We start from the raw sequence: 17073 nt of genomic DNA, 5'->3' as shown, positions 1-17073 counted from the left end.
ATACTATACCATCACGGATTACTTGTTAGCTATCTTTCAAAATTCTATATTGAATAGAAAATTAATCCTTTCCTCTGAGAAGGGGATGTTGGTTAGGACTATATCTGCTTGTTTCCCTCAAGATAGTACCTGATCGGCTTTGCTTTTTTCTCCCTTAACTATTAGTGTGACCTGTCCATAATTTCTTATACAGACGAGTTGAAAACTCTGTCCATCTCTCATTCTGTTGCACAGGCAACAATAAACAACAGTGTTTATATAATAGAGCATAAAAAGATCTGTTCTTTCTCAGTTTTATTATCGTAAGACTTCAGCTTTTTTTTTTTTTTTTTTTACAGAACAGGCGAAAAGATGCAAAATCTAACGAGAGCAGTGATCTCTCAAATTGCAAGGTCACCACCACCGCGTGTTTCCCTATATTGCACTACATAAGTAACATTTCTCTAAAAAGAAAAGTATATGGCAGATGCGTAGATACGACATGCTTTCCGTTCGTGCATAAAAAGTTGCTTTTTTATTCATAAATCATATATTATGTACTGATACGCCCGAAAGTTAACATACTGCGTAATTTTAACTAACCTATATTATCTCTATGTGCGTACGTTCTCTGGTTAATATACTTACTCTGATTTATGTATCTATTTGTATGTTGAGCTGATGACCAATGAACTGATATTATATATATATACACCCACGTTTTTAAAAGTTTTCCTAGAATTACACTTGTCGTGGTAACTACTGTCCCTCAGATACTTACCCATGTTGTCATTGCGGATATCCTGTAATGTGAGTTGCACTTAAGAAGGTTGCTTCATTGCACCTTGTATGGACGGAGCCCACACGCACACAATTATTTCGTAGACCAATGTCCGCAACATTTTTCTTTTTGCAAACACCTTGACAAATAGCTTTTTTCTTTTTTCAGCGAAGATTTTTAATAGTTAATAAAATATTAAAATAAAACAAATCAACACTAATGAGACCTCTGGATTACAGTTCCTGCTGTGCCGAACTTCCAACTGCTGTGCTTTTTAGGAACGCATCACTCAGAGGAGAACTATAATCTTGTCCTCTGCATCAAGCTTAGTGCGGGGTGTGTCCATGCTTTCCATGCAAGTACAATATTTGAAAAAAAGATGATATTTAACTGCTTTTTTTTAAACAAAGGAATGGAAATTCTTGTTTTAAGTCCAGCCAAAACGCATTAGAAATTTAAAGTTCCAGTGGCGAAACTACTATACTGCCAAGTGTGCCACCGCTGGACACCCAAAGAGTTGGGAGGAAGGAGGAAACCGACGGCTGCTTCTGTATGGTTATCAGATCTAGTGAAGGCCATTCGGCAGTCTGGCGGGATGGGTGTGAATTTATAGTTTTGAATGAAGTTTTCAACCGATAGTTCAGCTGACATATCAAGTTTCCTTTTTACGTCGCTAAAGTTAACTTGTGAAAACACTCTTTTCTTTCTAAATGATGAGCAGAAAGGACAGTTTCATGCTCATGTTTGCAAGTGCTTCACGGCAGATATTTCATCCCTGTTCAGGATGATTTTCATCCTTAGTAAATGAAAAATAATACTTAATATAATCATTCTTATATTTTCTTCTCTTGTAATGTTTTTGAAGGTACATCGGTTTCTTGATCATATTGCACTCTTTAAGTTCAAACTGGAAAATTGAAAACGCATGTTTGATTAAAATTATGTTGTAATAATTTTTGTAACATGCCCACAAGGTCCATGCAGAATTTAAACTCTTTTGTATCCCAGTATATCCATTTTATCCCAATATCTTTAGTTTTCAAAGCAAAAACAAACTACTTTGTTTACACAGTACTTAATTATGAATAGCAAGAAAATTTAATTCTGCACAAAACCGTATAACATCCAATCAGGTACCAGTAATGCATTTCATACACTTGTTTGCAATTAATGAATAACAATATAATTATAGATTACACGATAGTGTATATCTGTAAAAACGGAGCTCAATCTCCCTTAAATCTTGATTGGAATGGGTGAAAAATAATGGTAAGAACTGCACACCTAAGAAAGCGGGGGAGGAACATCATTACCAAATTTCCACGCAACCCTTCAAGATTTTCACGTGAGCTCCAGAATAATGGTTCCTAAAATTTTGTCATTCAAGTTATTTAAGGGTTAAAAGACACTATATTCACAGCACACTTGTAGAGCAATTGCCATTGAAATCAACAGAGTTTTTTTTTTTTTCCAATCTCGTGGCACACTCGAAGAAGACCATGGCACATCAAAGCGCCGGGGAACACAGTTTAAGAACCACTGCCCTAGAGGTTCTAGAACCAGTGGTTAAGAAACGAAGTTATAAATATAAATACTTCAGATAGTCTGCAGGCCTTCGCGGAGAGCCAGCAGCTACGTCACTTAGAAAGTTGGGGGTTTAAATTATTTCAAAGGAAAACAGATGTGCTGATTAAAAGGAAATATCGAATTCATCCATAACAGGAGGAACATGGAAAAAAAAAAAAAAAAAAAAAAAAGAACTTGCACTCCAATCTGAGCCCATCTAAGTAAGTTGTCTTGATCATCCTTGAGCCTTAAAAATAAGAATTAGAAATTAAGAACCAAAACCTGTTGCTCAAACAGCTTTGAATCACTGGAACACATGAAATACCCTGCCCCTCTCGAAAAAATGTAATGAAACTAATAAAAATCATAGATTAATATTATAAAAATTTTTATTATTCCCACCCTACTTCTCCTCAACAGTATTCTGATACATCTTCCCCTATATCCTAAAATTTCGGGATTCATACCTGATAATTAATATACATATTATACGTATTTAAAATAAATGTGATATACATATATCGCATTTATTTGAAAGCTTTTAAACCATGTCGTATGGTAGCTTTCCTAGCCTGTTTATAACGGTCTTGAGATCTGTAAAACGAAATTAAATATCTAATGTCAGATATATATATATATATATATATATTTTTTTTTTTTAAACCAAAATGCCAAGGAATAAAACTACTTTGCACCACTAGGCCAACTGCAATTGTTGATTAGGATAAGCGTGCACTTGGACTTTACCCTCCCCCATTCTTCAAGGCAGGGAGCAAATGGGGACCTTCCTTATTTTCCCGAGGCTTCTTCTGTTTAACCTTAATCTTACGGCTGGCTTAGACATTACGTTTACGCTGTGACTGGTCAGTCACGTTGAAAGACGGACGCGAAGCCGAGCAGTTGCACTTATCCTTGCAAAGGCGCAGTACTGCGACAATCTTACTTTCACGTGGTGTGTAAAAGCTGTTGGATTTTGGAGCTATATTCAGTAAGTAAAGCATAATTATTTACGTTGTATTTTCTCTCTATTTGTATTGGCCATTCATTTTGTAGAAGATTGAATGTAATATACAGTAATGTTTCCAAACTAATGCTTACATAATATAAAGAATTTTATCTCTGTTGTTCATTGTTATCGTATTTATTATTTTAGGATACATAACACCATTTAGACTAAGTTCGAAATGGTGTTATGTACTCTAAAGTATGGATATATCGTTGCAGCTCAAGTTCCTTCAATCTTAAGAATTCTAGACTCCTTAAAAAATGTATAAATTAGAAATAAATGTTATTTTAACTAACAAGTGTGTTATTCACAAATTTCACCGAAATGCGTAGATATAGCAAGATGTTCATTATAAAACCGGTGCCTTGTTTCGGAGACCGAAAACCGCTTCCTCCCACTCGGGATAGTGTAAAAGAAGGGGCGGCGAGTTCACACCAGTCGGACTCAGACTGAAGTATCTTTAAACACTTGTTAAACCAAACGCAGAAGCAGCGCCGGCTCTAGTTTTAGAAAGTTTTACATCAAAGAATCGTTATTATTTTTTACAAATAAAAATAATACATTTGATAAAATTAAAGATAAAAAAAAAAACAGTAGGCACAATTATAAACTTAAACATTAAATTTTCAAAGCGTAGAATATTCTTTTATTTCACTACAATTATAACCAACGCGAAAATGCTTCACGAACAAGACTCTCGTATGTAAGAACATGAATATAACTTATGTTTGAACACGAAAGTGTTCACACTTAAATTTTTAAACTGTTGTTTAAAAGTTAAAATTAAAAGTTTTCGTTATGAGGACGGAGGCGGCTGCGGTGCTCTTTCTCACGTCTGCCATGAGCAGGAGAAACGCTCAAAGCTAACGGTGCATCCAGACACCATTGCACGGTTTTCTCTTCGAACTTTTGGTCATTATCCCATAGGCGTTATATGCACGTTAGAATATACACGTAATACACCTGTTGTCTTCACCGTGCACGTCCGTCCGTCCGCATGTAATGATTCCGCTCCTAGTAGATGGATTTTCATGCAATTTTATATTTGGGACCTTTAAAAAGATTTGTGGAGCCATCCCAAATTTCAGTCGGACCAATAGAAATCCGACAATTACAGTATTTCTTTGAAAGTTTCCGAATGTAATAACTGAACTCCCAGTGAACGGATTTTCTTGAAGTTTTATATTTCGCCGTACCAAATTTCATTAAAACTGGACCAACAGAAATCAGGCACTTATTATTTATTTTTTTCATACACATCGCCACGGCCGAATTTACATATAAACTAAACAATTCCATCTTAAAAAAATCCTTTTTTAATATTTTTACAGGTGAACTGTAAGAGAGAAGGGCCTAATATATGCTATAGCTTATGGCCACAACAAGTTTAAATCGGGCACTGCACATCACGTAGGTTATCCATATTTAAGCTCAAGCAATGGATATTATTTTCGTTACTATGCGTTGTTGGGAGAGATGAATGGGCAATGTAGCGGACACGCAGAAACGAAATGTTTTCGGTTCGTTCATAAAAGTCGTTTCTTTCTGCCCTTTTTATTATTATTGTTTTTTATTAATCATGAATTGTTACTGCTCCCTGAAATGTAACGCACTTGCGTACATTAACTTATTATTATTAAATTTAAATTTTCTGTTTATATTCCGGGACCACCACACGGTCTGAAGAGTTCACAAAATCGAAAGAATACAAGAAACAGCTGTATTTAGCAGTCATGGGCATGAACCTCGGTCACTCAAAGAACATGTACTTCTGTACCTCGGCGTAACCCAGTGGTTTTCTACCTTTTTTTAATAACGGAACCCCGAAGTATTTTATTTTGGGGCATCCATACTCAATTTTCTGCCTGTTTGATCCGATTCCCTCTGTGTGTGTGTATGTATATATATAATATTAAAAATATATATGTTATATGATAGCTATTACAATAGTATAACTATAAACAAAATTACAATTAATAATACAAATTATTTATATATATATATATATATATATATATATATAATTTTATTCTTTATATATAGGTACTAAATAAACATCAATTATAGATCACCACAAAATTAAAAAGATACCGTACACCTTTTTATAATGAAATAAATATATAAATTTTAAAAAAATAATGAGTTTAACTAACTTAAACCCAAATTATGTGGCACCCCTGGAAAGTTGTTGCGGCACCCTCAGATGCCGCGGCACCTGGGTTGAAAACCACTTGCGTAACCGGTGCGAGTTGTAGGCAAATATACTAGATACTGTACATGCATAGTATTTATATTCTTAGATATACAGAGAGTAATTCAATCTGTATAAGCAGATATCGGGATTTTGAAATCCCTTTTTATTGAACAAACCAGGCAGGACTGCAATTTAGAAATACAGTAATTTTAAATTAATGGAAAAAATATTACGCGTACTTTGATCGATTTATACTTTAGACAAAGACGACATTTGTTTAGTGGTTTGTGTCTCCTTGCCCACTTTCTGTTGCATTAAATTAGGCTGTATTTTAAAACAAGTTTCGTGTTAAGTGTGGTTGCTTCAGACCACAATACTGTACATTCAGTCACTATAGCATAAAAAATAAACAAATAAAAAAAAATAACTGTTTCGAGTATATTTATATGATTTTTTTTTTTTTCCTGGGCCCTCTTCAGGTACCCATATTTTTGTCAAGGTCTGTGCAAATATATCTCCTGGGACTTGAAAATTTAAAAATGAGTCCCTGTTTTAATAGCATATGCGTGTTATTTACAGAAATAACTTTTTTTTCTCAATGTTGCCTTATTTGATTGCTTTTTATTGTTTATTTCCAATGAAACGATTATATTTTATGAAGTTGTAAGATTATACACTTTTGAAATTGCTAGTTACAACAGTATCAAGTGACTAACGCAATGGAAATTAAATATTTAATTAAAGTCAATTAACTAAATTCAATGAAAAAAGTTAATGAAAGGAAAGAGAAGATTCACCGGAGCCTTCTGGAACTAACACAAGAATTGAAAAAAAAATAAATAAATAAAAAAAAAATAATAATAAATAGTATAAGTAAAAGTAGACAAAAGCCTATTTGCAATATGCGAATACAGAGCAGTTAGATTTTAGCGAGTTTTGGAAATGGGAATCTCTGTCACCCTTATAAGTAATATAACTTTTTGAGAAACTAATTATTAAGTTATATGGAAAGAGATGAATGTTTCCTAAATAATCTGCAGAATATATATTTTTCCTTCTGGTCATTTAGTGAAGTCGTTTTTCCTGTGTACTGTTTGTTTATTTTTTCTCTCTTTTCTTTAATTAATAATCTTTAAGGATTTTGCAAATGAAGTACAGGGAGTTTTTATTTTCGTACATTCGTGTCGGAGGTTTCTACCATTATTCTTTACCAGGAAATTTCTTTTGATTTTGATTATTTAGAAGCACTGTCAGGAAATATGTTATTTCCTTTCGACTTGGGGAAGGGATTATGGGTGGGAAGAATAGTTTCTAGAACTCCGAACTTCATTAGGTATGAATTAATAGTTGTGTTCTAGTATAACAAGATTTCGCATAATAATTAACTTATTTAATTCCTAATAAATAAGCAGAATTTAGGGTACACGTGTTGGCGAACATTAACTTGAATCTTTCGCACCTGTACTATTATTATTATAAGCAGCAGATAGTTCGTCCAGGTGTACAGCTTTAGGGCACAACTGTATAATTACAGCTGTACAGCTATACAGCAGAGCTATAATTAAAGACGTTCCAAGAAATCGCAGAAGTTTTACTTTCCATTATTTTTTTATTTCCATTGTATACAAGACAAGAAGATGTGTAAAACGACTATCCAGGTTAGTTTTTATTTAAAAAACATTAAAAATCTTTTTATATTCTGATATAGCCCTAAGGTGGTAAGAGAATTTTCATGAAAATATCTCCAGGTGCTTTCTTTCGTTCTATGAATTCCCCAACTCATTTTTTATTAATCCGCTACATAAGTACTGTACTGTAAATTTATACGGTGGATAAAAACGAATTGCCATATTATGAACGTGAGGGAAGTTCAATGTTACTCACCTACACGCGTTATAAAGCTCTATGTATGTGCGCTAATGTCTATGTCCCACTTAACTCAGCACTGTTAATAGCCGGTATTTTGATACCACTACTCCAAAGAGAAAAATTAATTTAATATCTTACCGTAGCTATCAGACACGAGGGTACGCTCGAGTAAATACACGTGCTTTGATTGAAGTGGTTCAAGCCTTCATGATTATTAAATAGGTTACTGTTTCTTGTATTCTGTCTATCTTGTGAACTCCTTTGACTGTGTGGTTGTTCCGGAGTAAAAAGAGAAAATTTATTTACTTAATTATAACAGTCTGAACCACCGTATTTATGTAGTGATCAAACTTGAACTTGTTAACTACCCTCGATATTTAAATCCAGCTGCCAAAAAGCAAATAAAATCGAGATACGTGAAAGAAAAAAAAAGTTATATTTTATTTAGTGAGTTATTCATACTCTTATTTTTCGAATTCTTTTTATACAATAAATTATGTATTTATATATTTTTGACTATAAACGCTTGGCTGATGCTGTATAAGCTTGCTTCCTTGCATCACCCACCATCACTAAATACTAATTTGATTAAGATCCTTGATACCTGGTCATCTTGAGGTTACTGTATTACTGCTTGTTTGTAAAGACCTAACTGAAGACTGTTTATATTCTTACAAATTACTAATATCCAAGTGTACTAAAAATTCCTTTAAGAATGACGTGGATTTGTTGGAACGGGTGCAGAGAAGAACAACAAGATTAGTCAAGAGCACAAAGAGTACTCTTACCTATAGGCCTCAGTTCTGCCAATTCCAGCGCCTGGAAACTAGGCATCTGCGAGACCTGATTGAAGCATTTAAGCTGATGGCACCCTTACTGTTTCTCAGACATAAATTTAAATTGAAAAAGATTTTAAGAAAGGATTACACAAATTGTGGGTTGTTATTTTATTTTTTTGTGATGCTATATAACAGGAGTGGCCTACTTAATTTGTGATGCGATCTACTTTTTTCCTTCAAAAATTACATTGCACAAGGTGCACAAATCGAGGGATGACTGTATATTTAAAATTCGTCGTGATAGACGGAAATTAAATCCGCGATTGACTGGTAGATCGCGATCGACTCATTGGCCACCCCTGCTATATAAGCTTGTTTTCTTGCATCATTTGCTGCTACTACCAATACTAACCTGGACTGCATACAGACTCGACTTCACAATGTTAGTGTGCGATGTTTTGCATAGGGCAGTCCAGGTTAGTAAAGTGTAAAGTGTGTTTGGTGTCTAGCGGCACCAGGGGTTTCCCCCATCTCCGCGTTGCTTGCATTTTGATGGGTGTGCCAGTTTACTGGAAATGCCAGAGATTCAAAAGTGTATGGATATTGTACATGTCCATACACTTTTGAATCTCTGGCATTTCCAGTAAACTGGCACACCCATCACAATGCAAGCAACGTGGAGATGAGATGGGGGAAACCCCTGGTGCCGCTTGACACCAAACACACTTTACTAACCTGGACTGACCTATGCAAACCATTGCACACTAACATTGCGAAGTCGAGTCTGTATGCAGCCATAAAAAATTTACAGTCCGTTTGCAATAGTTTAACTGCTGCAATAAAACAGGTAGAATGAAATTGTGTACTTTTCTGACCACTTTGGCCATACAAGTTAAACAGAGCTTCATTAATATTTACAAGATTCTTACATTATTATTGTATTATTCTTAAGAGTTGGCGAATATCGCATTTCGATTAATGTATGTGGAATTATGAATTTCATAACAAGAATTATCGCAATTGGCCGATCATAATAATCACTTAGCATTGATGGGTAAGAGTATTGTATTATCCCTTAATGCCAAATGGCATTTTAAGATTTTTTTTTTTTTTTTTTTCCCATATTCAGTCAACTTTTTGGAATTCCGAGTTTGTGCTTTTAAATAAGATTTTGGCTAAAATTTAGTATATGGTGCACCCTCTCTATACTCGCCGACACGGCACTGATTGACGGGTGCTGACTCCGCCCAGTGTCACGTGATCTCCTGAACATACGGAAACATCTGGCACGAGTGCCACGCCGTGCCAGATGTGTCACCCGTGTCATGTTTCCGTATGTTCATGTTATGAACTTCGCTGTTAGAAATGTCACGTGGTGTTAATATTTGATTAGCCGATTATTTAATTTTATCGATGCGTAATTAAAAACCAAAAGGCTGAATGATACGTATATCGGGGGTGGGGACAGAATCCCCCACAGAAATGGGGTCTGGGGGCTCAAAAAAATAATCCCCCTATTTGCGTATTCGATTGTTAGTGACTTACTTTTTGGTTTTCCTTGGTTGAGACGGGTGTCTGTTGTATTGGGTGATTTTTTTCCTGCGAAATATTAGTTCAAAAATGTTGGGTTGTTTAGAAAATATAATTCGATTGATGAGGTCAGTGTTTTTCTGTCGTTTTAGCATTTCAGTTGACTGGCATCCGCAATTTTCAGCGTGAAATCGTGTAGTTATCAGTGATTATTCGATTGCTTGTGATTTACTTTTTGCTTTGCCTTCTTGCTCGTGGTGAGTGATTTCTGTCCTTTTAGCATTTCTGTTGACGGCCATCAGCAATTTTCAGTGTTGCACGTGGTGTTAATTTTTGTTAGAAATAATATGCTAATTACTTGTTTTTTCATGTTCGGGCAGAAAAGCAGGGGATCGGGATCCCCTATCCCCCGTCTAGTAATGTACGGGCGAGAAGAATCAGAGGTTGCACGTGGTGCGAATTTTTTAAAAAAAATGCCATATAGCCTTTTCTTTTTCTTCATTTTACCTCCGATTTTGTGGGGGGGGAAAGCGGGGGATTAGGGGGCGGCATCCTCTACCAAAAATCAAAACAAAAAAAAAAGGCAGCATTTCTTCTCGCATCAGCAATTCTCGTTGTTAATGCTCGCGAAACAGTCTAGTAATGTACTGGCGAGAAGAAGCAGTGGTTGCATGTCGTGTGAATTTTTGTTACTTGTTTTTTAAAAAATTGCCGTTTTTCGTTTTCTTCTTCATTTCAGCTCCGCTTTTGTGATGTCTCGTGACATATTGCAGTCCCCGAATAACGTGCATTTTTATTACTTTCTTTTTAAAAGATTGCCATTCCCGTTCGTTTTATTTTTAATTTGCCACGTCTATAATAAAAATTGACTTGCTTTTCCATTTCTATCGTGAAATTTCTTTAAAAATTACTGTTTTGTCTTTTTTTTTTTTTTTTCTTTTCAGCCAATCTCATTGTTAATGCTCGTAAAATATAGCTTAGAAAAACGTGCATTTTTGTTTCTTTTATTTTTAATAATTACCTTTCGCCAAAATTACCTTCCCTCCCCTTTTTTTTCTTCTTTTCGGCTCCACCCGACTTATTCAAATGTCACGTGACATTTTGTGATCCACGAAAAACGTGTATTTTTGTAACTTGAATTTTTAAAATTATTGGATTTATCCTGTTTTCAGCCGTCGTATTTGTTGCTGTGTCACGTGCCATTCGCGTGTCACTTGACATCAGTTGGCCGAGGAGAATAGCGGGAACGCAGTGAGTGGGCGGAGTCACAATCCGTTAATCACTGCTTTCCCCCTCTCCTCGCCGCCATTTTGAAGGGTGCACCATAAACTAAATCTTTATCTGATTATCTTTACCTGACCATCACCTGATTATCAGAAAAAGTCTTTCCTCTCTGGATTAAAGGCTTAAAATGATTCTCAGAATAATCCAATTCAAGAGTACTCTAGTGTTTATTTTGACTCTAAAACTTCTATGTCTGAACTCTTTTGTCAAATATATTGTAATTAGCTTTGTCTCACTGAGGGGAAATGTCGATAGATGCCTTCCCCAGGGCGCCTCCGTAGCCAGGAGCAGCAGTGCGTAGCACACGCTTCTTGATTAGACCGGGGTTCGAGTCTGTGCCCACCAAATACGGAGGATGCGAAGAAAGGTCAGGAAATGACCACCGCATAACCCCGGAGCAATATGGCCTTAGTTGCAAATAACAAACAATCAAGCCAATAAAATTTAAATTTAGCTGGTTTCCCCCCCCCCCCAACACTTAAACGTAATAAAATGAAATATCACAACTGATACTGACAACCAATAAAAAAAATGAACATTACCGTTAGAGAAAATAATAAACAAACTTATAAATAAAAAAAAAGAAGCAGCAACCTTTGCTGTCTAATGGCCGATGAGGTCACTGCAATTCGAACATTAAAGAAATCCATTCTTCGCAACAACGGACAGATAAACTAATTAGCCGAGTGGTGCAAAAGATTATTATTATTAGCCATATGGTGCAAGGAAGCCCGAGGTTTATGCTGCACCAGACAAAAAAAAAAAAAAAAAAAAAAAAATTCTGAATTACCCTGAGAGAGAGAGAATAAGAGTCAGAAGTAGAAGGGAAGGGAATCACCAAGAAAGACAAGAATGATGATGATATCCAGCTCAGGACCCTGGGTGTGCCAAACCCGTACTCACCATTGTCATTATTTGCTTTTTTTTTTTTTTTTTTCATTTTTCTTTCGTTACTATTTGATCCTTCAGAGATCTGACACGGTACAGTAAAGTACGCTTAGCTTTTCTGTCTCTTTAAATTTTCACTGCATAATGCTACCATTATTCAAATTATTTGTTGCCAACCAAACAAGACAGAAGCAACTCTGGGACAGACCAACTAAAAAGGTTTACATGGAATTACATTATTCTAGATATAATCAGTAACAAAATAATATATAGATTAATCAAGCAAATTTCTAAAGTAATTAAAATCATTAGCTTTAAAACCATTAACACTATTATTGTCCCGAGCCATTTCGTCCGACATCCAGTTTGTGAGCTGGAGGTACACTAACACGTCTCTTTGAAAGTGATCACATGATACTGGTATATAATAAAAAAATAAAAGCTCACCACCGGTGCAATTCTTCATAAGATGGAAAAAGAAAGAATGAGAAAAGAAATCGTGCTTAGAAGATAACGAAGTCAGTTCGACAATGAGTATTATTAGAAAAGGCAAAGTTCAAATAATAATACTATACAAAACATATTGTACCGATCCCAAACTTTTTTTTAGTCAAGAGTGAAAGAAAATGCATCATGTGTGTTTGGCTGAATCACCGGAATTTGTTTCTGAGCCAGACAAAACGTTGTTGTGTTTACTTTTAAGAATGAATGTTTGGCTTTGTGTAGCTTTTCCACCAAACACGTCACAAAAGACCACATATTTGTAACATGATTCGGTGTGGAATTTGACTCCAAACGAAGAATGTGTAATGAGAGATGTTATATAGCGCCTTATCCCCAGAAGCCACTTACGTTGACTAAAATAACCATTACACATCTATAATTGAATTGAAATACACTTTAACAATACGTCGCTGAAATTAAGAAACTTGTCGGTAGTTACGTAGTCGCTCTTATAGCTGAGAGAAAAAAAAAAAGGTGTTGGATAACGGAAATGTTTGTTAAAACGAATAATAAAAATTGGACCATACTATAAAGCAAATGCATGCTATACTTCAGGGTAGGAGTATAATTAATTCAAGCTCGCCAAGTTTGTTACAGCTGCCAATTGCGTGACTTACGTTGATGGTACAACGTAAGTCACGCAACGTACAGTACTGATGAGCTACGAAAGCGTCACACAATTGTATTTTTGTAGTCCAAAAATAAATTATTTTAGCATTGCATAAATATCCCTTGCATAATTTTTACTGCAGTTTGGTCAAAGTGAGGTAATCATACCATTACTTTCTTAACCAGAAATAAGCAGTAACGAGTTACCAAGTCGTCATTATTTCTGGTAAATTTTAACCTAACTTGTTATTATTGTTTTTATTTTTTTCCAAGTAACGTAATAAATTGGAAAAAAATCTTGTAAAAGTAATGGTTTTTTTAAAAATAATTTTTATTCTTAAGAAAAATTAAATCTAAACGAGAAATTGATTTATAAAGTCGTTTTCGGAGGGTCATCTTAGATTTCCTGGACTGTAAAGTGTGGCAATATTTCCAATATTAATTCCTGGAATTTTCACCAGCAGTAATCAGAGAAGAAAGTATTTTCAAAACAGATTCAGTTGATTTTAAATTTTGATAGTAGAGTTCGGACAACGTACATTTTCTGTGGAATATTCTCCTTTATGTTTTTTGATGAAAATGATGACCACATATAAAGAATTTTTTTCAAGCAGCTATTGCTATTTTTTAAATTACATAGCATTCCCTATTTTAAATAAGCTAACTTATTTCATGCAATAAAGAATACAAGAACTAACTTAGATAATCGGGAGAGTCGGTGCAAAGTGTATGGGAATGCAAACAGCGGCCACCTGAACTGCTGAAGATGAGGACATTTCTCGGTGTCCAAATCCTAAAATGATGCCAGTATATTTGACCACTGGGTGTATGGTGTATGCGAAGTCACTTACGTTTCAGAAATCTGCAACATTAATTTTTTTCTGAATTAAAAAATAAAGAAAAGAAAACTTACATTTTTAGAGAGAGAGAGAGCTGAAGTCTGGTACGCCACACCTTTGACGCATATAGTGAACTTTAATCCTGAAGGTTGGAGTTCACTGCAGTCGCCATGTTTGTTATGGCCAGGGACGCACTGGCTATTGTTGACCATGGTGGCTCGCAACAGTTTTGCCGTCCCCTTATTTTGCGGCAGTGACAAGCTACAAATGCTATTGGGCCCGACGGCGATCGTCGCCTGGCATCTGGGCCCCTTCGTCCCTGGTTACCACCCCTAAATGAAAACTATGCATGACATCAGATTTAATAATTCATCTGAACTGCAACTCGCGGCATAGTGCAATGTGTTAAAACTTACTAAATTTCCGAATGGAAGGATAGTCAAGTTTAGAAATCATTAAGTGTATTAAAACACATAGTGATGGGGGGAGGGGGAGATATTGAAGTTGAACTCTCCTAGGGAAAAAGATTGCTCCATTTATTTAAAACTATGAAGTCATTATTTTGAATGTACGTTAAATCTTTACCGCTTAAAACATTTTCATGATCACATCACTTATAATTGTTTAATCTTTTTGTTATAATCATGACCGTCGCCAGACAGCTTACTAGGAAGACGGAGGATGGGAAGCACGTATGGAGGGCTCTTATGTTGCACCCTTAAGGCCGTAGCTTACGGGTGCGAGGGAGCCCCAGGACTGAAAATAACCCCAAATTCAACAAGGGGGAATTAATTTCTGTCCATTTCCCCAACTACCTGCGACTGCTCCCCCCCTCATGCATCCCTTTTGGCGCCTCGTCATTGGAGTGGAGGTGCGTTCCCCTTCCCCATCATATGGCTCTTTTAGTGTCAATAAAGATGACAATTACATTGAGCTTAGTGAGATTATAAGGGAGGTGTGTTGCAGAACGTAACTAGGAATTTTGATACCATGGACAAATATCAAAAATATGCCTTTGTTTTCACAAAAATAATCAAATCACAATTATATTTTAACATTAATTAATTTATATTTTAACGTAATTATATTAATTAAATTATAAAAAAATAATTATTATCACATTATTCTAAATCTTTTAGCTCCATTCGGCACCTATGATGAACTGGTGCCTGTGTTTCGTTTCCTATCAGTCACATATCACCATCGTTAAAATCACCCCCCCCCCAAGAAAACACTTTGGATTCGCTCCTAGGCGACAGGTGTCCAAAACTGCATAGGGAAGGGAGTTACCTCACAATTATTAACAGGAATAAATAGTTGGTATTAATAAATGTTGATTTATAAGTGTATTATATACTTTATGGCATATTAACCTCCAATATTTCATTAAGAAACGTTTATGGGGTCCATTGTGTGTCCGTGCTCGGGTGAATGGCATGCAGTGGAACCCTTGCTACACTGCCGTGAGTAAAATAACGTTTTGAAAGTACAGTATATAATTTAATAAATAAAAAAAAAGCTTTTGAAAAGAAACACTCACAGTATGTGTGAGGTGGGAAGTCAGTAAGTTATAAGCAAACGTAGCTGCGTAAATACTCAATGAGCGATTGTGAGCAACAGACGCAGAACATTCAATGGTGGTATAATAGCATGTTTTTTTTTTTTTTTTTGTGCTCACATCAGCTAACGGTTATTAGTCTTGTATTGTGAAAGATGACGATTGCAAGCGAGTACAATTGAAGATGAGAATGTCATTGTGCGTGTTATTTTGGCCAAATATATTCACAAAGAAATGTTTCCAGTGTATGGGAAAATCTGTTTGTCTCATAAGGCCGTTAACAACGGTTAACACTCACAAATTTAGTTAAACTCGGAAGTTTAATTTCTTATCCCTCTGAGGGAAGTGGGAAAGAATCTACTCATTTTAGTCTGTGCAATGTGTATTTGTTCACCCATGCATTATCAGTTAACTTTCTTTATAACTGATATTATAGATATGATTTATTCAGATATTATAATTTAAGTGTGGAAATGAGACTTTAAACCCGGGATGGCAATCCTAGTTAAATATACTGAAAGAATATGAAATAGGGTCACCTAACTACTAATATCGAGTTGAGCCTTCGTAGTCTCGCGGAATGGCATGCTGGTTTGGTTTGGCTTTTATTTATTTTAAGAGCATTAGCAACTAAGGTCATATTGCTCCGGGATATGCGGTGGTCATTCCCTGACCTTTCTGCATCCTCCGTATTTGGTCGTGACGGGCTCGAACCCCGGTCTAATCAAGAAGCGTGTGCTACGCACCGCTGCTCTTTCCCACCTGGCTACGGAGCCGCCTGGAATGGCATGGAACGTTACATGAATGCTACTAGATGCTCGAACACATCTGGTGATATGGATCACCATGTTTTCTGTATGTCGTCCTATAATTATTCCATATTGGAGGTTGGTGAATCTGCATGTTTGGCCATCTCTTCGACCCCATCTCAGAGCGTTTAGTAAACTATTCCCACACACACGTACACCTGCCCGTGTGGCACAGTACAGTATCTTGCTTGAAGGTATCATCAAGAAGCATTAAAAACATCGACATGTGTATGTGGGCGCCAATAATAGTGCAGTAGGTTTCGGCCCTAAAAGGTCCTTGCACATATATCAGAGGACCAAGAGTATCACAGCCTACACTATGAACGTAGACTCCATCAACTCTTATTGTCACTGGAGGCTAGGGACAAGTTTAGAATGGGTTTCACTATCTGAGGGAAAATAGTCCCCCCCCCCCCTATTCCTTTTAGCGAAGATAAAAATGCATAATTAAACAGGGTATTTCAGGAGGAATCGTCCATATCGTAGGAGCGTAAGTAAAAAATTGCATGTAACAGGTCCGAAAATGTCTCGTTTGGCCGCTAGGGGCGCTCAAAGTTTTTAAAACAAGAACGATTATGGTAGCACTGTTAGACATGGGTTGTGTTACAGTGTTGTCATTCTTTTGTTTATTGATTAACGCTTATGTGTCTACAGTGTTTTTTACTTTTTCATTCATTATTTTGTTATTTACCTACATTAGTGTGCAAATTTCTTGTTTTTGCGCTAAAAACAATGCCATTTCAGTTCGCAAAGGAGGAATATGCAGACATACTTTATTTTGAGTTGTTGTGATGGCAATGCAACAGCTGCCGTTCACCAATATCAACAGCGTTTCCCCTTACTGAAGGATTTCAAATCGATAATTGTATTGTTTACAG

The 17073-nt window shown here is 35.8% G+C and overlaps 1 protein-coding gene across 1 annotated transcript in view; it reads left to right on the top strand.

Moving 5' to 3' along the window:
* The first annotated feature begins 3231 nt into the window (after nt 1-3231).
* The window catches only part of LOC150089437 (uncharacterized), a 93936-nt gene continuing 80094 nt past the window's right edge, over nt 3232-17073 (top strand). Inside the window, exon 1 of the mRNA XM_090368595.1 lies at nt 3232-3314. The gene's annotated coding sequence lies outside the window, so the exon portion shown is untranslated. The remainder of the gene's footprint in view (nt 3315-17073) is intronic.

This window comes from Mastigoproctus giganteus, chromosome 2, assembly GCF_048544385.1.
Source record: "Mastigoproctus giganteus isolate SK-2022 chromosome 2, ASM4854438v1, whole genome shotgun sequence".
In the NCBI taxonomy this organism is placed as follows: Eukaryota; Metazoa; Arthropoda; class Arachnida; order Uropygi; family Thelyphonidae; genus Mastigoproctus; species Mastigoproctus giganteus.
Note: the sequence above shows the minus strand (reverse complement) of the source record. Positions and strands in the feature narration are given on the sequence as shown.